Raw genomic sequence first — 22,421 nt, 5'->3', positions numbered from 1 at the left:
GCATAAATAAAATTGAGTTTATAAGCAAAGGCCTTACTTGACATCATTTCAATTCCTCCTTGTTTTGCTTCAATGGTAAGGTAATTTACTAAGGTCAGGAGGTGAGAGTTGTTGTATTGGGGGCAGGTTAGGATACAGGGACAATGGACAAATTTCCTGCTTCGTGTGAAGTATTCAGAAGGCTGTGTCAACCAAAGCCAACGAGTGTGAGATGAGATGATTGGGTGGAAAGAAAATATTTGATGGGAACATTTGCTCTGAGGGCTACTTTGGAAGTATTCAAATATAACCATGTGTCAGAGATATTACAGAGTGTGTTCCTCTTAGAAGTGAAGGAGAGACATAGCTTAGTGAGATAGAACTATAATCTACCTAAAAGGCAGAAGATGAGAGTCTGGTTTCCACCACTTAGGTGTCTGATATTAGATGAATCATTTAAACTCTCTGAGCCTCATTTGTCCCATTTCTAAATAAAAATAATACCTTCTGCTTACCTGACACACAGACTTTGGTTTTGCATCTTTCCCTCCTTTTTTCCTGCATTATGTTGAATAAATAAGTCTCTTATTTCCCACGGTTTTGCAATTATACTTTCTAACTTATTTTCTTAATTTTTAAAATGTAAGGTTAATTCTTTAACCTTAATATATTCAACTCAAAATTTAATTTAGAAAAAAAAGCAGTCTAAAAGAACTTGGACTGTTCCATCTTCATCCTTTCTACCTTTATGTTACTTCTGTATAGTGTTTTACTTCCATTTTGCTTTTAAATCCATCAAAATTGGCTGTTGCTGTTTTTCTGTTGTTGTTTTGGGTTTGTTTTTTAAATAAATACGTTAGTTTAAAAACTTTTGTTTACCATTTCTTCATGGCTTTCACCTCTTCATTCTGGATTCTTTTGTTTTTCTTGCTGAGGAATATTATTTAAGTAGCTCAGTGAAAGTAAACCTCTTAGTTTTTAAATGTCTGGAAATGTTTTTCTTTCACTCTTAACACTGAATGATAGTTTGGGGTACAGAATTCTGGGTTAACATTTTCCCTTAGCACTTTGAAGATACAATTTCATTGTCCTTCTGTATCAATTATCACTGATGGGAAGTCTGTTTTTATTCTGATTGACATCTTTGTAAGTTTTCTTTCTGTTCTCTCTGATAGTTTTATTATTATTATTTATTTATGGCTGCGTTGGGTCTTCATTGCTGTGCACGGGCTTTCTCTAGTTGCAGCGAGCGGGGGCTACTCTTTGTTGCGGTGCACAGGCTTCTCATCGCTGTGGCTTCTCTTGTTGCGGAGCACAGGCTCTAAGAGCATGGGCTTCAGTAGTTGTGGCTCGCGGGCTCTAGGGCGCAGATTCAATAGTTGTGGCGCAAGGGCTTAGTTGCTCCACAGCATGTGGGATCTTCCCGGACCAGAGCTCGAACCAGTGTTCCCTGCATTGGCAGGAGGATTCTTAACCACTGTACCACCAGGGAAGTCCCCCTCTCTGACGGCTTTGAAGATATTCTGTAGTTTCACTGTAACGTACTTAGGTAAAGATTTAGGTTTCTTCGTGCTGTTCAGAACTTAATGTACCTTTTAATACAAGCCTTAAGTTTTCTTGCAATTTGAGGAAATTCTCCAACACATCTCTTTAAATATTGCCTCTTCCAAATTCTCCTATTCTCTCCATTTGAATCCCACTTAAATTGGAATTTCTCATTTTATCTTCCACAGCTCAACCAGTCTTTCATACTTATACGGACAGATCCAGGTTTTGGGGACCTGCAATTTCCACAATCTGGGAGTCTTTTTTAAAAAAGAATACAAAGTATGAACAGAAAATTGAACATGAAGTGAATATTTATTTATAATGAAAAAAATAAATCACACAAATTGTAAATCGAAACAAAGCAGACAAATACTACAAACATGATAAACTCTAGAAAAATATAATTTGTATATTAACTGCTGGAATACCTCCATAATAATTTTTTCTCCTTCATTTTTGGTTGCATATTCTTTTATGACAATGATTATGTAGTATCTTTTTCAGTTGAAGGAATAGAAGGATATTTTGGTCTGCTGTTCTCTAGTTTGATTCTTATTGTTGATAATTTGTTTTTAAGCAGTTTTCTTGTCGTGCCACAACTCATCATTAGTAGTATCTGCGTCTAGGATTGTTGTCAAATATGGGGAAAACTGCTAGCACGTTTCTTTCGTATATAAACTGGAAGACCACCTTCTGCCTCCACATATATCAAATCTTGCTTCTTCTTAATTATCCTTACTGTCCCAGTGCCAGGGGCTAGAGGACCTTTTTCTGTCGTGAAATCATCTCTGGCCCTGTTTTTCGGTGACACGATCCTAGGTATTTTGGCACAGTGGTGGCAGGAGTAATCCTGGAACTAGGAATGCCTGCAGTAACTCAGCTACACAGAGAAGTTGCTGCAAACTACACAAGTGTATCCCACCAAACACAAGCCAGATATTCCCAAGTCAACTTTCCCAAAAATGTACATAACTACCCCAATGCTTCCCAACACGAGGAAAGTGTGAGAGAGGCTAATTGGAATGGAAAGATATAGCAGTATTAACCAATTGCAGTTTAAAATCTCACTTCTGCAAACTTTATACAAACATATACTAAAATGAACACATTGCTAAAGAGGGGCGTACTGTTGGAAGGGGCAAGGGCCTAGACATAGGCATCATTATTTCCTTGTAAATCTGGTAAATGTGTCTCTACCTGTCCCATTTCTTTCTTTCTTTCCACTGTATTCTGATTCCTTCAGCTTCTATTTTGTTTCATGAATCTTCTTTGCAGTGAAGTTAGTCTACCATTTGTCTCATCTGTTGATTTTTCATTTCAATGCCTTTTTATTTCTGAAATTTTTATTCTGTTGTTTATCACATCTTCCTATAATTAAAAAAATAATATCCTCTTCTTGTTTTATGTATTCAACTTCTTCTGAATCTCTAAGCATTTTAAAGACACATATTTTAACTTATTCTAAGTTTCTCTATTATCTGTAATTCTTTGAGAGGAATGCTCCCAATTCATGTGCCAGCTAACAATCTCAGGGTGGTAGAGTGCCTTGAGTGTTTTGTAGTTTTTGACTGAGTGCTTATCATGGTGAGAGTCTTATGTGCCCTGGTTTAGGAAGGCATCCCCATGGGGCAGTTTCCCGTTTACCTTTATGAACAGAGCCCAGTTCTGGCACCCTGCCACGCAGGGTGCCTGCAGCCTCAACACCATCTCTGCTCCTGCTATTAAAACCCCATCCCCATGTTGCAGAAAGATGTGGGTCAATTTGATCATTCAGCAAATAGCAGATTTGGGGGGTAAATGTTATCTTCCTGCGGCTTGAGGTAGGTAGCAGCTGATACCACACATAAGCACATATACCACACAGATATAACCTCCATAACAGATGGCGTATCACAAAGAAAGCAAGTCATGAGCCAAATGCTGCTCACCAGTCTCCCACAGAAGAGAAGACAAACATTTATTAGCAAGAACTTTCTAACTGCATGCTGAGGTCTTTGACGCACAGCACCTTGCATGAAAACCTTGCTCCAGTACAGAAACAGTATTCTCATGGCAAAACAACCTAGACTTATCACCAGTTTAGGTGGCTGGGTTCCTCATGAACTGGAGGAACATAATAGGTCCAATGGCACTGTAGAACTCAAGCACAATAGTAATTGCAGAAGTCTTCTGAGATACCTGGACTTCTGTACCTTGAACCTGTATGTACAATGTTCCTAACCAAACATCTATCTTGAACGTGACACATTTCACCAAGAAAGTGTTTCCAATGGCCCTTAAACTAATAACAGTCTCTTGGATGAAGATTTTGATAATATTGGAAATGCTAAGCATCCACCTGTAACAGTGTGGATTCCTGATGAAGGTACTTCAAAGACTGACTAACCATATCTGTCTCTATATTTATCAGCTTTAGTCTTTCATATTGCAGAAAAGTATCTCCATAAACTGGAAAGATAGCCACCAAGAGCTCCCAGTATCGCATTCCAACAGCTTTCTGACCAGTTTCAGCTTGAGAATTCCAGTGTACAATGCTCCTCTTAAATGTGGTTTCAGAACCAAGTGGCCTGATGTAAATCAAACATCCCTGAGGAAAACATGACTCTTAAACACTGAGATAGAGATTCTAACTCTGTTTACATGATCACAGAGCTTTTTAACAGCTATTTGAGTAACGTCGAGTTTTTAATCACCTGTTATTTATACATGCACATATTTGCTTAAGGTAGGGTGCTCCGTACTGTAACTGTATGATTAATTTTTACACCTCAATTTAGGGTATATATACATATATCCCTTTTACATTTAATCTTACAACTTTCCTTCCATAATGGCCAAGGTTTTTTTTAGACTATTTATTCTGCCATCTGGGTGAACAGATGGATGGATGGATAAAAGATCTAACATTACTCCACTCAGTAGACCATGCTTTACAGTCAGCAGTGCTGTCCTAAAGCTATTTCAAGCTCTGGATCCTGCTTCTATTATTTCCCTATCATTGCCCCACTTTCTCTCTTTTTTGGATATTGCAAGCAGTCACCACTAGCAGCCCCGGAAATTGCAACCAAAGAGAAAAGCTTACCATGAAGAAATAGTAATTTATGAAGTAGTACCCTGGTGGTCTGGATTATTACAGGCTCCCAATGAGTCTAACTGCCTTTGGGGGAACAGCTTATGCAGTAGGGGAAGCTGATTCCACACATTTCTGATTCGATTATGCCTTCTCTCCTAGTACCGAGTATGCTATAACCAACTCTGCTAAGTGATCAAGTTGCATGGCACATGTAATGATAGCACAGCAGGACTTTAGCAAAACAACAAAAATTAGAGGTAGCTAGGGAAAAAGCAAACAATTATGGAAAAGTTAAGGATCAGGGAGAGGCGGCTCCCAAGGCAGAAAATTCTTCCTGTTTCAGGCTTGAGTCTAGGGAAACATAAATATGGTGGTCTGTTGTACAACTGTTCAACAGTAATGGGCTTTGGTCACTACCAGCCTGGGAATGTTTGTACCAGGCAATTTTAAAAGTAATTCAGGGCTTCCCTGGTGGCGCAGTGGTTGAGAGTCCGCCTGCCGATGCAGGGGACACGGGTTCGTGCCCCGGTCTGGGAAGATCCCACATGCCGCCGAGCGGCTGTGCCCATGAGCCATGGCCACTGAGCCTACACGTCCAGAGCCTGTGCTCCGCAATGGGAGAGGCCACAATGGTGAGAGGCCCGCATACCGCAAAAAAAAAAAACCAAAACAAAACAAAACAAAAAAAAGTAATTCAGTTGATTATTAGTTCCTGAAGCAGTCCTGTCATTCTATGCCAAATAATAATAGTGATAATAATAATAATTATTATAGAAGTCTTATATACAATGAGCTTTTAAAAATCAGCACACTCTAATTCCTAGCAAAATAAGACATGATAAGAGATATAGTATCAGATTACTCATCTCTCAAAAGCTCTTGAAGGATGTTATCCAGGTTATCTGAGATGATAGTATCTATTAAATGAATTATCTCCCTAGAGATGAGCTTAATGGGTACTAAAAACTTGATTCTTTTATTCAGTGACTCAAAATGTTACACACAGGTCTCCTGTGTGTATATATAAATTCTAGAATTTGTTATATTCCCCTTTATATAATTGCCTTAAAGAAAAAATGGCTGTAAAACCTACCAGACTTCTCTTTTGGTTGTCTTCACTCTTGCGATGCCCCTTTCATGTCTCCAAAACCTCCCTCATTCCAAACTTTCATTTTATTTTCACTTTATATTCATTTATTCATATAAGGAAAATCTGTTTCTTAGTTTCTGGGTGGTGTTTAATCCATACTTTCTCTTAATAAAGTGAATATTTAGAAGGAGAAGTCATTACAGATTAAAAGATGCTGACAAGACCACAAACATCACAAACTCCAGAAAAATAACATTATTATTAACTGCCTGGAAATCACTTTTTTTTTTTTTTAGCTGCCTACATTTTGATTGCTTTTTTTTGGTAAAATATATATAACATCAAATTTACCATTCTTTTAGTTGCTAAAGACTACCGTTTGTCCATTGCTACATGCTGATTATTTTGAACAACTCCCTTATGGGTCCTTTTTCATGTTTGAAAGATGCTAGCCAAATTCCCTTCTAAACAAAGAGGAAATTGCTTCTTCTGCCTTCATCCTGGATTATCTTCTTCATCCCCTTCAGGAGTAGTGAAAGCAAGGGTTGTGGACAAGTCAATCATTGTGTGTAGACCAGAGAATCCCAGTGCATGTGGAACTATGATCTCCAGCTCTGACTGCCTCCTTGCTATCCTTTCTGGGCACTGAACTACACAGTGCCTTAACTCTGTCTGCTTGTGCAGGTTTCTTGTCAGGGTAGTTACTACGATAGCTGTACTGTTTTGTGGGCATGTAAGTGTGCTGGAACAGGGTGCAGACAGCAGGAACCTTTAGCTCAGAAAATAACAAACCAGCAAATCTACCAATTCTGCCAAAGAAGTAATCTCTTTCCCAAGTAGATGAAGAAGTGTAGGTTCTGGTTTGATTTCAATTGCCTAGAATCCTATTTTAAAAACTAGATTTCAGCTTTTCTGTGTTAAGACTAAGCTCCTTTTCTTTCATGTTGTTTGTTAAGAAATATACGCAGAAAATAAATACGAAAACTATGCTGACCTAAATAACTATTCGCCTTGTCTTCTACAGATGTAATTTGAAGGAGCTGATAAAGAAACTAGAGGTCCTTAGAGACCTCCATGTAATTACAAAGAAAACCCTCCAGAAAACTAAAATGGCAAATATATTTAAGGTAATTCCCTGTGAATAGCCTTTGGCTGCCACCATCCATTTTATTATTGCTTTTCTAAATTGCTTTCTTGCTGTTCTCTACCAGAGCCTCAGCTCAACCTCTAGGTATTGTTGTGAGGGCTTGTCCAAAGTAATGACACCTGGCACAGAGCTGGAATTGTTTTATGTTCAGGGCATGTTAGGCTGTGCACTAAGTCTTCTTCTTCATTAAGAGACTTTGAATCTCATAGTAGGCTTTAAGCACTATGAGAGGCACCTTGCAGCAAATGTTTTCATTTAAATAGAATTTCCTCAGAAAGCAAAGAGCACAGGGCCACCCTCATTTAGGGGATGAGAGGTGGTGGGGAGATATCTAGAGTGCAGTGTTAGCTATCGATTTATTACCTCTCGGCTCCAGATTCACTTTTCCTGCCATGCTCTGCAAAATCAGGGCTGAATTCTGCAAATCTCTCTCCATTGCCGGGTGGCCTGGTGTTCAACGCTGTCAGGAGAAGAGGACGAGGTTTCTCTGCCTGGTCCGCCATGTTCAGCTTGTTGGGCTCCTGCAGTGTGTGACTTTTTTTCAGCAATGCCTAGCAGCCAGCAACAAGTGACCCCTATCTGTGGCAGCTTCCCCAGCATACGGCCTTCAGGAGACGTCCCAGCTGAGGGTCCAGGATGGTGTGTCTGAGCCGTCATCTCTGAGGCCGGCTTCTCAGCACACCAAGCCCCCACCACCGAGAGCTTCCTAGGGGAGGGCCACTGTTTAGCACCTTTCCGTGAAGAGTTGGTGGGCCTGGCATCTCCTCTTTCACGGCATCCCAGGCCCCCGCAGCCTGCAGACTTCCGAGACCCAGCACCTCCTGGGGTGCCCCATCTCAGCACCAGGGGCAATGTCTGCTACTGTATCTGCTATTCTTGAATTTGTTAGCATTCTCGTGGCTTGAATTAGTCAATGCCTCATTCCCAAAAGCCCCTGGTAATTCTTTACATTAAACTTCCTCTATTCAATTTTTTGGTGTGTTTTCTGTTTGCTGTTGGACCAATCCCTGATACAGCCCCTCGGTGGGAAGGAAGAGAGAGAGGTTCTCAGAGCTTCACATAAAGAAGAGCTGCTTCATCCCTGACTTTTCTGCCTCACATGCCCATCTTCCTAACAACACTCTTGCCGCCACTGGCTGCTCTCTGCATATGGTGATCGTTGGCTTAAACCCACTGAATGCTGGCCCTTCAAAGGCTCCACCTCCCTCACTCCCAGAGTTTCCCCAAATCTCTGGCCATCTTAGATACCTCTAAGAGGGGTAAGTAAAAAGAATCACTTTAATTTCTATATAAAGTGTACTGTGGTAAAAGCTGTACCTTGACCTTTAAAAAAAATTCACAAGTTGATACTTTGTAGCAGATACTTGAATAGAACTCTAACTTGATCAATCCTTCAAATTGCCAAATTAGTGAAAGTCCCGGAAAATCACGCTGAGAAACAGCAAAAATTAGTTCATCACGTGAAGGTCAATCAGGAATTTCTGAATTGCATTGGACAGTATCACAACCAAAATCAGTGGCCTGATTTTGACACTATAATCCACCTCCACCATGGCACACAGAAAATCAGTGTTCATTATATAATTTTCCAGTGCATGACCAGCGTAGTGACAAATTGACTTCCCATGATGACTATAAATAAAGGAAATGCAGTTTAAGACTCTAGTCTAGTGTAGTAACCTATAGATAGATTAGACATTAAAGTGAGAGGATCTGGGGCTTCCCCGGTGGCGCAGTGGTTGAGAGTCTGCCTGCCGAGGCAGGGGACACGGGTTCGTGCCCCGGTCCGGGAAGATCCCACAGGCCGTGGAGCGGCTGGGCCCGTGAGCCATGGCCGCTGAGCCTGCGCGTCCGGAGCCTGTGCTCCGCAACGGGAGAGGCCACAACAGTGAGAGGCCTGCATACCGCAAAAAAAAAAAAAAAATACAAAAAGACCTCCAACCCAGACCTCTCTCCTGAACTTCAGATGTGCCTGTCTTAACTGCCTAACTAACGTCTCCCTTGGAAGCCAGTAGACATCTCAAATCTAACATATCCCAAAGTGAAACATATGATCTCTACCACTGTCTATTCCCAACCTTCTCTCCCTGAAGTCTTCCCCATCTTAAATGGTGTCAAACATATCCTTCTAGATTCTCAAGCCCAAATCTTTGGAACCATTCTTGAATCTTATATTTCCCTCACACTTCATATCCAGTCCATCAGAAAATCCTATTTGTTCTACCTTCAAAATATACCCAGCGTTGCATTTTGCCTGTGAATTTCTGCCATTGTGTACGCGGCAGCTATGATGTTTGCCTGGCGCTTCCTCCTGGCACTTTCTCGCCTTCAGCGTGAGTATTTTCAAAATAACAGAAAAAGAGAGAGAGCATGACGTGGGCATGAAACTCTAATTGCTTTTTAGAATGTCTTTGTTTTCAAGGAAGTTATGCTTAGAAACACAAACACTTAACAGGAAGAAAAATTAGAAACAAAGATCTCATGTAATGGTTTAACATTATGTTCTGAACACGATCTATCACGTTCAATGCTTCATGAAGGCTCATTGACACAAATACTACTATCTTATATTTACACAGAGGCTCACCATGTGCACAGCGTTGTTATATGCATCTCATTAAACCTATTTACTCTTTACAACAATCCTATCATTCAGAGGATCCTGAAGTCCTTGTGGGCAGGACTTTGCATCCTGTGGGTTAGGCTTTGCATCCCCAAAGGCTAACACGGGGCCTGGCAGACACTGCTTGCCCAGGAGATGTTTGTTGAACAGGTTGACTCACTGACGCAGGCTTAATATCCTCATTTTACTGATAACAAAAGTAAGACTCAATGATTTGGTCAATATCATCAAACTAATCATTGGGAGTAAGCTGTCTTCTAATTTCTAAGTCAGTGTTCTCCCAAATATTAGATCTAAAGCTTAAGATTTGGTTTCCTGTTTCTTATAATAGAACAAATTTGTATGGAAATTTTAATTGCTACCATTATCTTCTTCCACTATCTTTCAACTTAACCTAAGTATAATAAATACCAGTTTTCCATTATTTTCAGTCATAGATAAACCTAGGAAACATAGTAAAATAGGTGTAGGCTCCTTGGTGACTATAAGTGCCGTGGAATGCCCACTTCATTATTTCAGGAATATTCTACTTTATTTCAGTTGGGCGTATTGGTTACACTAAACCAATGATATTCTCCAAATCCATAAATACCTTGTATACAACTTTACACAGTTGGGGAGTGGAAGTTGGGATAGGAAGTTGACAATATTCAATTTAACTCTCTCTGAGTTTCTAAATGTTCCCCCTCCACCAGCCGATTTTTATCAAATTGTTCTCTGTAATGGTTATTCCTGAGTCATGCCATCACCAAACTCTCTTGACATCTCATTTCTTTTACATGCAAGCATCTAACTAAATATACTCAGATGCTGTCATTTGGGATATATTGTTTCATCTCCACTTACATGTGTACCTTATTAATAAATGTATCATTTCCATAACCCCACCTCCTTCTGGAGTCATCCTTGAATGTTTTTCACATACAGTGTTCCCAACCATTGGGACTAGCTTTATCTATCATGTCCCTTTTGCTCCCCAAAGCCTCCCCCTTTCTTTCATACTCTAAATTAGTCCCACACTTCTTCCTCATGAAGCCAAACTTCTCATCCATGGCAGCAAATAATCAAGTTGGAAACCCGCCCCCATGGCAATTTGTTTATAACAAAAATGGTCATCACTCACTTCTGGTACTGTTCTCCCTCCTTATCTACTGTTCTCTCTCCTTATCAGCAATACTCAGAAAATGTATCCAAGAATACTTAAGATATTGCTTTTTAGTTTTCTTTGAGGAATTCACACAGTACAGACTTTAGCAAACATGAGAGGTAAGAGTGATGGAAACTTCTGGACAAAATGGAGACCATTAGCAAGCCCCATTTCAGTGAACTGGGGCACACAGCTAGTCTTCTTCACTGGCTTCCTTCTTCTTCTTTCATGACGCTTTCCAATTTCGACCAATCTCAAGGCAGCTTGGGAACAATCAAGGAAAAGTTATGTCCTATATGCTAACTAATCTGTGCAAGAGAGAAGCACACGAGACCTAAGAAAGAGTAATTTCCTAGAAGAAATTTATAATAGCTTAATTATCTTTAGATTACATTTTATACAACCTCACGTAGTTTCTTAATGGCTAGTAGAACCCATTTCTAACAAGCCCAGAAAATGTCCTTTGCCCTCTTTCTTACTCTGAACTGATTTTTTTAAAAAAGCTAATAAATTGAAAGCTTCTCATGTATCTTAATGAAGTAGGAGAAGAACTGGTGGTTCTAAGTTTGAGTCAAGTCCAAAATTTGCTCAATGACCTTGGGTAGATTGCTTTGCCCCTCTGAGCCTAAGGTTCCTCATCTCTAAATGAGAATAGTATTATCTTCTCCTAAGACTGTTGGGAGGAATAAATGAGAGTATACATGAAAAATTTTCATAATCTATAAAGTGCCAAACACAAGGTAAGTGCTATCATCCAATTCCAGCCAAAGAGCAGAGCAGAACAACCTGTCGGATGAGGAGGGAGACTACAAAATGTGCACTTAGGAATTCCATTCCCCGAACCACAAAATTATCCTCGTTTCAAGTCACTGTGCTGATGTTTCACTTCTTAACGAACAGACATCTTCAAATACAACGTGTGGAGACTTATGGGGCTCTGGAAAATGATATTACTGCTGTAAGCATTAAGAAATGCAAAGACTGATACCTAAGTGGACTCCTTATATTGCATTCGGTAGAGTTAATCAGAAAAGGGAGCAAAAGATTTGATGCAAAACTGTGTTTTTTTCTCATAGACAATCAATAGCTCCCTCTATGTGAAAACAGACAACTAATTTTCCTAAGGTAATATAGATAGATTTTCCCCAAAACACGTTGCAATCATTTCTAAGTCACACTTCCCAGTTACTCTTTGTTTCCTGTACTCCAATCCCTATGGGGAGGCCTCTGCATATCCCTTATCCTGCCTCCATCTCCTAGGACTCCCTTTTGCTTCATCATTTAAAATGCTATCTACATGCTGTCAAATCCCAAACAAGTATCTCCAGCCCATACCTCTCCTGATGGACAGATTTTAATATCCAACTGCCACTCATCACCTCCACTTAGATGTTAACATGACTCAAAATTAACATGCCCCAAACTGAACTCCCGATCTTTGCTCTCAATATTGCTGTACACATAGTTTTCCCCATCCTTGTTAATGACTATTCCATTCTCCCTTTGATTAGACCAAAAATCTTGTAGCTGCATTTCCACATCCATTCTGTCAAGAAATCTCATTGGCCCTACCTTTCAAAATACGTCCAGAATCTGACCAATTCTCACTGATCCCATGCTACCATTTTGGTCTGAGCCAACAGTATCTCTTGCCTAGGTTATTTCAACAGCCTTCTCACTGATCTTTGTTTTCATTCTTGTTATCCCCATCCTTACCCCCCAGCTCTGAGTTTATTTTCAAAACAGCAACAGAGTGATTCTTTTAAAACCTACATCAATGCATCTTATGGCTCTGTTCAAAACCCTCCAAGACTAACGCATATTATTCAAGGAAAAGCCTTACATGAACTGGCTCCACTATTATCTCTCTGACCTCATCATCCTACAACTCTACTCTGGCTCACTCCGCCTTAGCCACGCTGGCTTTTTTTTACCCATCCACGCACATGCCAAGAGCATTCCCTTCTAATGGTCTTTGTACTGTTTTGTCTATCTGCCTGGGGAATGCCCTTCCCTAAGTCCAAATATCTAACTCCTTCACATTACTCATTTTCTCAGTGAGGACCACACTGACCACGTTATTTAAAATTGCGCTCTCCTTTTTTTTTTCTCTCTAAATACATAGCACTTATCACTTCAATGTGATATTTATTCTTTGTTTTCTGTCTCCCTCTATTAGAATATAAAGACCACAAGGGCATTAGCCTAGTTAGAGTGTCTGGCACTGAATGGATGTTTGCTGAGTGAATAATTTCAGTCTCTCAGTTATGCAGAATCTTGAAACTTGGGTTATGTGGTGTGTTAGTTTTCTGTTGCTACTTTAACAAATCACCACAAACTTAGTGGCACAACACAAACTGATTCACTTATAGTTCTGGAGGTCAGAAGTCTAAAATCAAGGTGTCAGCAGGGTGTGTTCTTTCTGGAGGCTTCAGGGAGAATGTTTCCTTGCCTTTTTTAGCCTTTAGGGGTTGTCTACTTTCCTTGGCTCACAGCCCCTTCCTCTCATTACTCCAAACTCTTGCTTCTCTTGTCACATCTACTACTTGCTTCAATCTCCTGCCTCCTCTTATGAAGACCCTTGTGATTACATCAGGCCAACTCAGATAAACCAGGACAATCTTCCCATCTCAAGGTCCTTCACTTATTCACATCTGTAAAGTCCCTTTTGCTATATAAACTAACATTCACAGGTCCTGAGGATTAGGACACAGACATCTTTGGGAGGCCATGACTCAGCCTACCTCATGCGGAAAACAGTTTTGTGGGTGGAGTATGTGAAGCACAGCACAAGTAGGCAACAACTGAAGAGAAGAAACTACTGTATTTGCCAGTATGCCAATAGGAGTTCGAGCTTTGTTCAGATAACTTGGGAGACAGACATACAACTTCTGTTAAATAGGCACATACTGGAGATGGAATAAAAACCAGTAGTATTGGGTCAGATAAGCTTTGAGCAAAGAGGTGAGTATGAGGCTGAGAACTTGGTCGGGGGTGAGACGTGGAAATTCTCTTAAGCCACATTAAGGATTTCAGACTGGATTCTAAGGAAAATTGGAGACCACTGAGGGGACTTTCATAGGGAAGTGGCCTGATCAGATTTACAATTTTAAAACATAATGTGGGAAAAAAATGGGAGAGCAAGAGGATATGTGAAAAGACAAGTTGGGAAAATGATGCAGTAATCTAGGTGATAGTGGCTTGCTATTATATTGAGTCTTAGCTTCCTCTCTGCAAAATGAAGCTCATAATTGTTATCAACCTCACCTGGCTATTGCAATGAATCAATGAGAATACGCATAAAGCATTGCAAAGGCATATATGCTGTGCTGGTTACTGGCGTTGTAACTCTGAATCAGATTTTAGCTATCTGGTCCTAACACAAAATTACACTAATCTGCTTAAAAGGAAGTAAGGTTTCGATTACATCTAACAGAAGGTATTTAAAAACCAATAAAACATTGACATAATCACTGGCCTCTGCACTGCCTGATTAGGTAAAGAAAACATGTCTGTAAATACCTCCTGGTAAAGGAAGTAAGAGATGACCATGAGCTTGGAGAGAACTTGGATCCCAGATTTCAATGACAGTAAAACAAGGAGAAACAAAATCACCACTGGGAATTTTGGCTGCCAAAGACTAACTATTATGAAAATGAACAATGTTGAGGGTTCTCAGAAATGATTTCGTATCACCAAGCAATGAGTTATAATAGTATTGTGTATAGAAGCATAGACTTGGGCAGGACAAGTAGATTCAAGTCCTGGCTTTGTCACTTACTAGGTTTACCATTAGGAAAGTCACTTAACTCTCTGAGTCTCAGCTACTCTTTCTGAAAATCGAGATAATTATAGAAATACCTCACTTGTGAGCCTTAGTCAGAATTTAATGAGACAATGTTTACAAAGTGCTAACACAGTTCACGGCACAGATTAAGTACCCAAATGGTTGCTATTGTTATTATTAACGTTATTAATTGTTACAGCCTTTTTTCCTTATATGTTTATCAGTTCAATAACTTTCAAGGAATTGCAAATAGCATCTTAAAAGGTGAGGGAAGCAGGAAAGAGGCCAGCAAGGAAACAGTACAGGGAATGTTAGGTCAATACCAAGTAATCTTAATCAAGCAAGGATTGAAGTGTGTTTACAATGAGCTGGCTAAGAGCACGTAAGGGAAGAAGTAGGTAGTAGGTAGGCGCCAAGGGGAAAGAGAATGACAGTACCTATGTGCCAGGAGAAGCTCATTTCCCAGAGTGCTGGGCTCCCTATCGTCAGAAATCTGAAAGCACACTAGGAGGAGGAGGATAAATGAGAACACTGGCCGTGCTCTCTGGGCCGCAGCTGCCCTCTCTGAGAAAACATAGGCATATTAACCCTCTTTACATGAAAGGTGGTAAGAAGCTGTTTGCAACCTTCTCCAGAAGGCATTGTCAGTGTATGAAAAAGAACCCCTTAAAAATAACAAGACACAGGGCTTCCCTGGTGGCGCAGTGGTTGAGAGTCTGCCTGCCGATGCAGGGGACACGGGTTCGTGCCCCGGTCCGGGAAGATCCCACATGCCACAGAGCGGCTGGGCCCGTGAGCCATGGCCGCAGGGCCTGCGCATCCGGAGCCTGTGCTCCGCAGCAGGGGAGGCCACAACAATGAGAGGCCTGCGTACCGCAAAAAAAATAAATAAATAAATAACAAGACTGCTGTTGTCAACAATAAAGCTCTGAAGACAATCTCAGATATTATCAAGCCTAAGAGGGCCCATGCTGCTGAGCTTCCCAGTGGATTTGGACAGCCACGGTTTGTAAGTTGCATATGGTCAAGAAAAAACCAAAGAAATAATACAATTTTCCGAAAGCCAAGGCGTAAGTCCAGGTCCAGGATAAGCAAATGAAGAGGTGTTTAAATGACTGAGCCTTTTCAGAAGGGAGGGAAGTAGGAGAGTCACGTGGCTGTCATTCTTCCCTTTGGATGCCCCATGAACTCAGGCTGAGCTCCTGTGGAAAAAAAGTACTTGGGTTTCATCTCAGCAAAGTACGCTAGAGCAGGCCCTTAGAATAGCTTTCACACAGTGAATTTAGCAATTTTCAGAACTAACAAGTATTAGATGTCTCTGGCAGACTAGATGACTGATTACAGGTCATTCTCAAATAAAAAAGATCTCAGTGGCTCTCTACTGCCTACCAATTACATAACTGTTCTCCTGATTTTGGAAAACCTTCCCTTTCTCTGCTCAGTCCCCATCGTGGGATAAGGAAACTCTGAATGTCCCAGATGCAATCCCACCTGGGTGTGGAGACTAACAAGAGAACGCTCAGTCTAAATTCTAAATTCCCAGGAAAACTGAATGTCCATCTCAAGTGTCCACCCTTGGTCCAATTAGACATGACAGGTCATACATTACAAACATGCCAGAAGTGTGTCCAGTCTGCCTTGCCCCTCTCTTCATTTTCTGTGCCCTAGACTCAGACACATTAATCAGTTTGCCATTTCTTCCACATCCTTCCTCTGGGTTTCCTTGTGATTTTCCTCAGGGTAGAATGTCCTTTTTCTAGAGATTACCGGTTAGAAAAAGAAATCAAACACAAACTTCAAGGATTGGGTTTGGAGACTGTTCAGAATTCACACTGATTCACAGGTCTTAAACAAATTATATTTTACTATGGTAAGTTTAAAGGGTATGGGTCTTAGTTAAGGTTACAAGATGACATCAAGTTGGGGATATTCAGACTCTGGTCTGTGCTCATTCCTTACCAGGGAACATGTATGAATGTTGGCATACGTCACAGAAGCCTGGTACTGTGATATTTGGAGTCTCTTTCAACCTCAGCCAGTCACTTTGAAATCATAGCATCATTGCCTTAACAAGATCACCAATACTATTATTATTCTAACTCCAGTTCCAATGTGTAGGTTTTCCAATACCACTGTGCAATTCTCTGACACCAGCTGGGTGTCCTACAATTCAGTTTACTTCTGACACTGCATCAGATCCCACAGTTAAGGGCTCAGTCCTACAACACTGCTCCCCACTCCTACTTCAGATGCCAACTGCAAGTTCAGGTTGTTACCTATGCTTTTGACCAACTGGCTATAAATTAGAGGTTCCTAAGACCCCCTCCTTGGGTTTGATTAACTTGCTAGAGTGAAACCATGAAAGCAGTTTACTGACTAGATTACCTGCTTCTTACAAAGGATATTAAAGAGTACAAATCAACAGCCAGATGAAGAAATTCATAGGGTGAGGTCCTGAACAAAGGGGATTCTGTCCCCATGGAATTTGGGGCCTGTCACAGTGGCACAGGAAAACCTTCCGGTTCACCGACCTGGAAGCTCTCCAAACCACCTCCTTCTGGGTTTTCACGGAGGATCCATTACATAGGTATGATTGATAAAATCACTGGCCATTGGTGATTGAACTGAATCCCTAGCCTCGCTCTCCACCCTGGAAGCTGGGGGTGGGACTGAAAGTTCCAAACCTCTAATTAGGATTGGTTCCCTTGGCTACCAGCACCCTCCCTTGCTGCTTTCCAATTCACCTCATTAATGTAACAAAAGACACCTTCATGGCTCTCATCATTAGGGAATTCAAGGGTTTTTAGGAGCTCTGTGCCAGAAATGGGAATGAAGACCAAATGTATATTTCTTACCATAAATCACAACATCACAGCTATATTGTTGAGTTAATCCCAGTTGACATATCAACTAAGCCTCATGCATGTAGTCGCAGAAAGGCAAGTAGTCACGAGTGATCACTTATCTGCAGAGCTACAGGGCCTGCAGGTACAGAGCATGACAGGCTTTGCCTCGTCACTGACCCAACTCAGCGCCATCTCATGAGGAATCTTTCTTACCCTTCCAGGTAATGTAATATATCCCTCTCTCTCATCCCCAGAGCATTTGGTTTCATCTCCTGCATCAGGCTGTAAACGTTTTGCACACTGAGTGATATGTGCTTTGTGGTCAGTTTGAATCCTTGTACAGCCACTTAATTGACCTGGTGGAGAAGGTTCCTCACTGGTAAAATAGGCTATAAAAATATCACTTTTAGGTGTGGTGTGAAAATTAGATTGCACTGTATATAAAACATAATATATTGCCAGGTACAAAGTAACTACCCAATAAAGGCTAATAACATCACTATTATTTCTCGAAGAAACAGACTGTATCTTACCTACTTGAGTACATTACTTATATCTAAGAACAATAAATAAATTAAATAGAAAATGGCCACTCCAGGACAATGCCTCCAGCCACCAGGTCGAGTCCTGTCAAATGCCTAATGGGATGACATGGACATCTTCACCAACAACAACTTGAAACATGACAAAGATACCAGCATCTTTTAGTTAATTATGCCCCTGCCATGGCTAAACTTGCCTGCCTTCTTTGAATCCTTTTAGAATTCTCCTATATTACATACGTGTAATCTCTAAGTGTTTGTTAGTCACGTAAAAATTAATAAGCAAAACCTCAATTAAAATAGAGTAAGGCCACCAGAAGGGGGAGCTCTCACACCCAAGGACAATAGAAGGGCCCAACAGGAAGAAGAAAAGATTTCCTCTTGCTGGCAAGAGCTCAGCCAATGAGAAACTGTCACAACTCAGCCAATAAAAAGCCAGTGTACTTCCAACCCTCAATTCCTCAATGGACTCTGTAACCCTCCCAACTTATTTCTCCCCTCTTTAATAGAGTTCTCCTTTCCATTTTCATTAGGAACTTGTATGGGGCTCACCATGATTGCAAACCCTGAATTACAATTCTTTGTTGACCCCGAATAAACCCATTTTTGCTGGAGAAATAACTGGCAGTCTTGGTTTTAGATCAACAATCATGAACATTCACTGGGCACCTACCATGTGTGAATTACTACATTAAACACTGCAGATACCAGATGAGAAAATACTCTGTTCTCAATGTGTAGACAATCTCATTCTTGGACGCATTATCTAATTTAACCCTTAGTTTGATGCTCACTTCATGTTCACAAATCCACAATTTATACAACTTTATGATTTATAATGATTTCACTTCTCAGTCTACACATTCACACTTGAGAATCATAATCTTTTCCAACTGACAGCATCCCACAGGCCATCACTGCGAGTCCTACTCTGGACTTCCTCTGGTTCCATTAAAATCACCATTGCCATCATCATAACTAATTTTCACAAAATGATGGGTACACTTTAAAGAGTTTGTTCCTATAACTTACCTCATTTACTGTATCCAGACTTCTCATACAGGTTAGTTTACTAAAGCTCCATAGGGTGTAGTCTGTTGTTTTTTAGCATCTCTTTCGATAAGCCTAAATGCTCAGTATGCTTTTTGGTCACAACAGGTCACTAGGTCTTTGTCTTCATGGAACAACCTACAAAAGGTCTACCAAGCTTCTACTATAGGTTCAGACCTAGAGTAGTACATTTTAGTAATATATTTTATGTCTTAAATTTGAATTTAATGTTTCTCCCACATCCTTGGATTTGTACTTACCATCCTTGAAAGTCATCTGCCACCTTTGCACCCATTCAGAAATTTGCAAGTCCTTCTTACAGTCTGAGGTCAGATGCCAAAGGATCCTTCTAGGCTGACTGTATGTTGTCCTGGGACTGAAAGATTTGGGGTTTTTTTTTTTTACTAACCATATATCTCTGGAATCTTAGTCATTGCATTTCTCTACCTAGATAAGTTAATTTTTTTTACTCTTTATTATTATCTTCATATGTAGTTTCCTAGCCAAATGACTGACAGTTCCATAAAAATTACACTTAGATATATCTCGTACTTACATATATTTGGTGTAAAAGTTTGAGAAACCCCTTTTACATCTCAAATACATATACAAGTTTACTTCTACCCAAATGCCTCTTCATCCTCACTTTGACAATATGTGCAACAAGAGCTTTAAATATTCTTACTCTCTTTGATTCAGTAATAATTTTTCTGGCATATTTCTCAGAAATTGACAGAATGAATTACCATAACAGCTGAGTAACAAATCCATACACAAGTCAGATTATTTCAAATTGTTTGTTTTCAATAAATATAAAGAAGGACCTATTAGCTGGTGGATCGTTACAAATAATTTTGCTGATAGATCGCTATGATTTTTGGCATGTGATAAACTTTTAAAGGAGTTAAAAAACTGTCACTGCTATAACTAATTTTTTTAATTCCAATTTACATTTGTATGTAAACAAGTTTCTCAGTGCGCATATATATATATTTGAAAAATAGAAGATGCTAAATTTATTAGGAATAAGTAATATCTATTCATGGATAATTAAACAGAAAAAAACTAAAAATCCTTTTCTCATTAAGAACCCCATTTTCAATAAAACTTAAATTTTGTATTTATTAACTCGAAATCTGTGATATAGTTTTGTTGTTTGATCAACTATAACTTCAATATATATATATATGTTTTGTTGCAGAGAAATGGAATTAATTTGTACCACTGAATAGGTTACTTTAGGATAAATTTATAAGGAGAAACTACAATGGAAATAGAAGTTCAAGGAAAAAACAGAACAATTTAAAATATCTTACTATTAATGTAGAGCTGTCATGCATTTTTTTTTTTTTTTTTTTTTGCGGTACGTGGGCCTCTCACTGCTGTGGCCTCTCCTGTTGCAGAGCACAGGCTCCGGACGTGCAGGCTCAGCGGCCATGGCTCATGGGCCCAGCTGCTCCGCGGCATGTGGGATCTTCCCGGACCAGAGATCGAACCCATGTCCCCTGCATTGGCAGGCGGATTCTTAACCCCTGTGCCACCAGGGAAGTCCTCAAGGGTACTTTTGACAGAGCTATTAATGTGGAACAAGCTTTAATATATCAGAGTTATCAGCCCCTTTAACAAAAGCTTCCAAACATGCTTACTTTAACATCATTTGATTTTAAACTTGGGAAAGAGTCTTAAATTTAAAAATCATCAAAATTAAATAAAAATAATCTCTGCAAAATATTAAAGGAGAAAAAAAAACTTTGATAAAATGTCTTCCTTTTTCCCTTCCCCTCAATAATCCCAACTAAACTCATAGCTTCCAAGTCCTATTTACGTCTTGGCCTACTCCAGTAGGCTTCTGTTCCCATCACTTCAAAACTACCTGCCCTCTAGAAGGTCAACCTTGAACTTGTAAACTTTAGCTCCAATCTTTGTCTCTAATCAATCTTCATCTGGTTTACTTCTCTCAATTATCTGACAGAGGTGACCATTTCCTCGTTAGACCTGTTGTCTTCCCTGATGCCAATGATCTTCCTCTTCTGACACTACTACTATGGTTTGAACTGCTCCTTCCAAATCATCTGTTCCTTTACGATCCTTTAAGTGGAAGGAGATATACCCCAAAGTTGTTCTTAGCCCTCTCTTGGCCCTACGCCCTCAGGACTGTACACCTCAATGGCTTGAACTATCATCTTGATGCACACATTTTCTAAATATACACCTTTTAAAGACATCTTACCTAAAAGATGTTTCATTTCCAACTGTTTAGGCTCTTCACACACCTCAACATATCCTCATTTTCTCTCCCTTCTACACCCATAATACACACCTCTCTCTTGCCCCAATCCCTTCATCCCAAACCAGTACTTACCTTCTTCTAGGACTCAATGCAAAGCACCACCATTTCCTCCTAGGTGTCTTTTTTCTTTTTTTTTTTAATTGGAGTATAGTTGCTTTACAATGTTGTGTTAGTTTGTCTGTACAGCAAAGTTAATCAGCTATATGTATATATATATCCCCTCCTTTTTGGATTTCCTTCCTGTTTAGGTCACCACAGAGCACGGAGTACAGTTCCCTGTGCTATACAGTAGGTTCTCATTAGTTATCTATTTTATACATAGTAGTGTATATATGTCAATCCCAATCTCCCAATTCATCCCACCCTCCCCTTCCCACCTTGGTGTCCATACATTTGTTCTCTACATCTGTGTCTCTATTTCTGCTTTGCAAATAGGTTCATCTGTACCATTTTTCTAGATTCCACATACATGCGTTAACATACCGTATTTGTTTCTCTCTGACTTACTTCACTCTGTATGACAGTCTCTAGATCCAACCACGTCTCAGCAAATGACCCAATTTCGTTTCTTTTTATGGCTGAGTAATATTCCATTGTATATATGTACCACATCTTCTTTATCCATTCGTCTGTCGATGCACATTTAGGTTGCTTCCATGTCCTGGCTGTTGTAAATAGTGCTGCAATGAACACTGGGGTGCATGTACCTTTTGGAATTATGGTTTTCTCTGGGTATATGCCCAGGAGTGGGATTGTTGGGTCATATGGTAGTTCTATTTTTAGTTTTTTAAGGAACCTCCTTACTGTTCTCCATAGTGGCTGTATCAATTTACAGTCCCACCAACAGTGTAAGAGGGTTCCCTTTTCTCCACACCCTCTCCAGCATTTATTGTTTGCAGATTTTTCGATGATGCCCATTCTGACTGGTGTGAGGTGATATGTCATTGTAGTTTTGGCTTGCTTTTCTCTACTAATTAGTAATTTCATGTGCCTCTTGGCCATCTGTATGTCTTCTTCGGAGAAATGTCTATTTAGGTCTTCTGCCCATTTTTTGATTGGGTTGTTTTTTTTGATATTGAGCTGCATGAGCTGTTTGTATATTTTAGAGGTTAATCCCTTGTCAGTTGCCTCATTTCCAAATATTTTTTCCCATTCTGAGGGTTTTTTCCTCGTTTATGGTTTCCTTTGCTGTGTAAAAGCTTTTAAGTTTCATAAGGTCCCGCTTGTTTATTTTTATGACTCTAGGAGGTGGGTCAAAAAAAGATCTTGCTGTGATTTACATCAAAGAGTGTTCTGCCT

The 22,421-nt window shown here is 40.0% G+C and overlaps 1 long non-coding RNA gene across 2 annotated transcripts in view; it reads right to left on the bottom strand.

Moving 5' to 3' along the window:
* LOC117196971 (uncharacterized) overlaps positions 1-19,253 on the bottom strand; it is a 60,709-nt gene extending 41,456 nt beyond the window's left edge. For both annotated transcript variants that reach the window (XR_004477421.2, XR_007470711.1), the window contains exon 1: positions 19,093-19,253. This is a non-coding gene — a long non-coding RNA (uncharacterized LOC117196971). The remainder of the gene's footprint in view (positions 1-19,092) is intronic.
* Between the last annotated feature and the right edge of the window lie 3,168 nt (positions 19,254-22,421).

Source organism: Orcinus orca, chromosome 12 (assembly GCF_937001465.1).
Source record: "Orcinus orca chromosome 12, mOrcOrc1.1, whole genome shotgun sequence".
Lineage (NCBI taxonomy): Eukaryota > Metazoa > Chordata > Mammalia > Artiodactyla > Delphinidae > Orcinus > Orcinus orca.
Note: the sequence above shows the minus strand (reverse complement) of the source record. Positions and strands in the feature narration are given on the sequence as shown.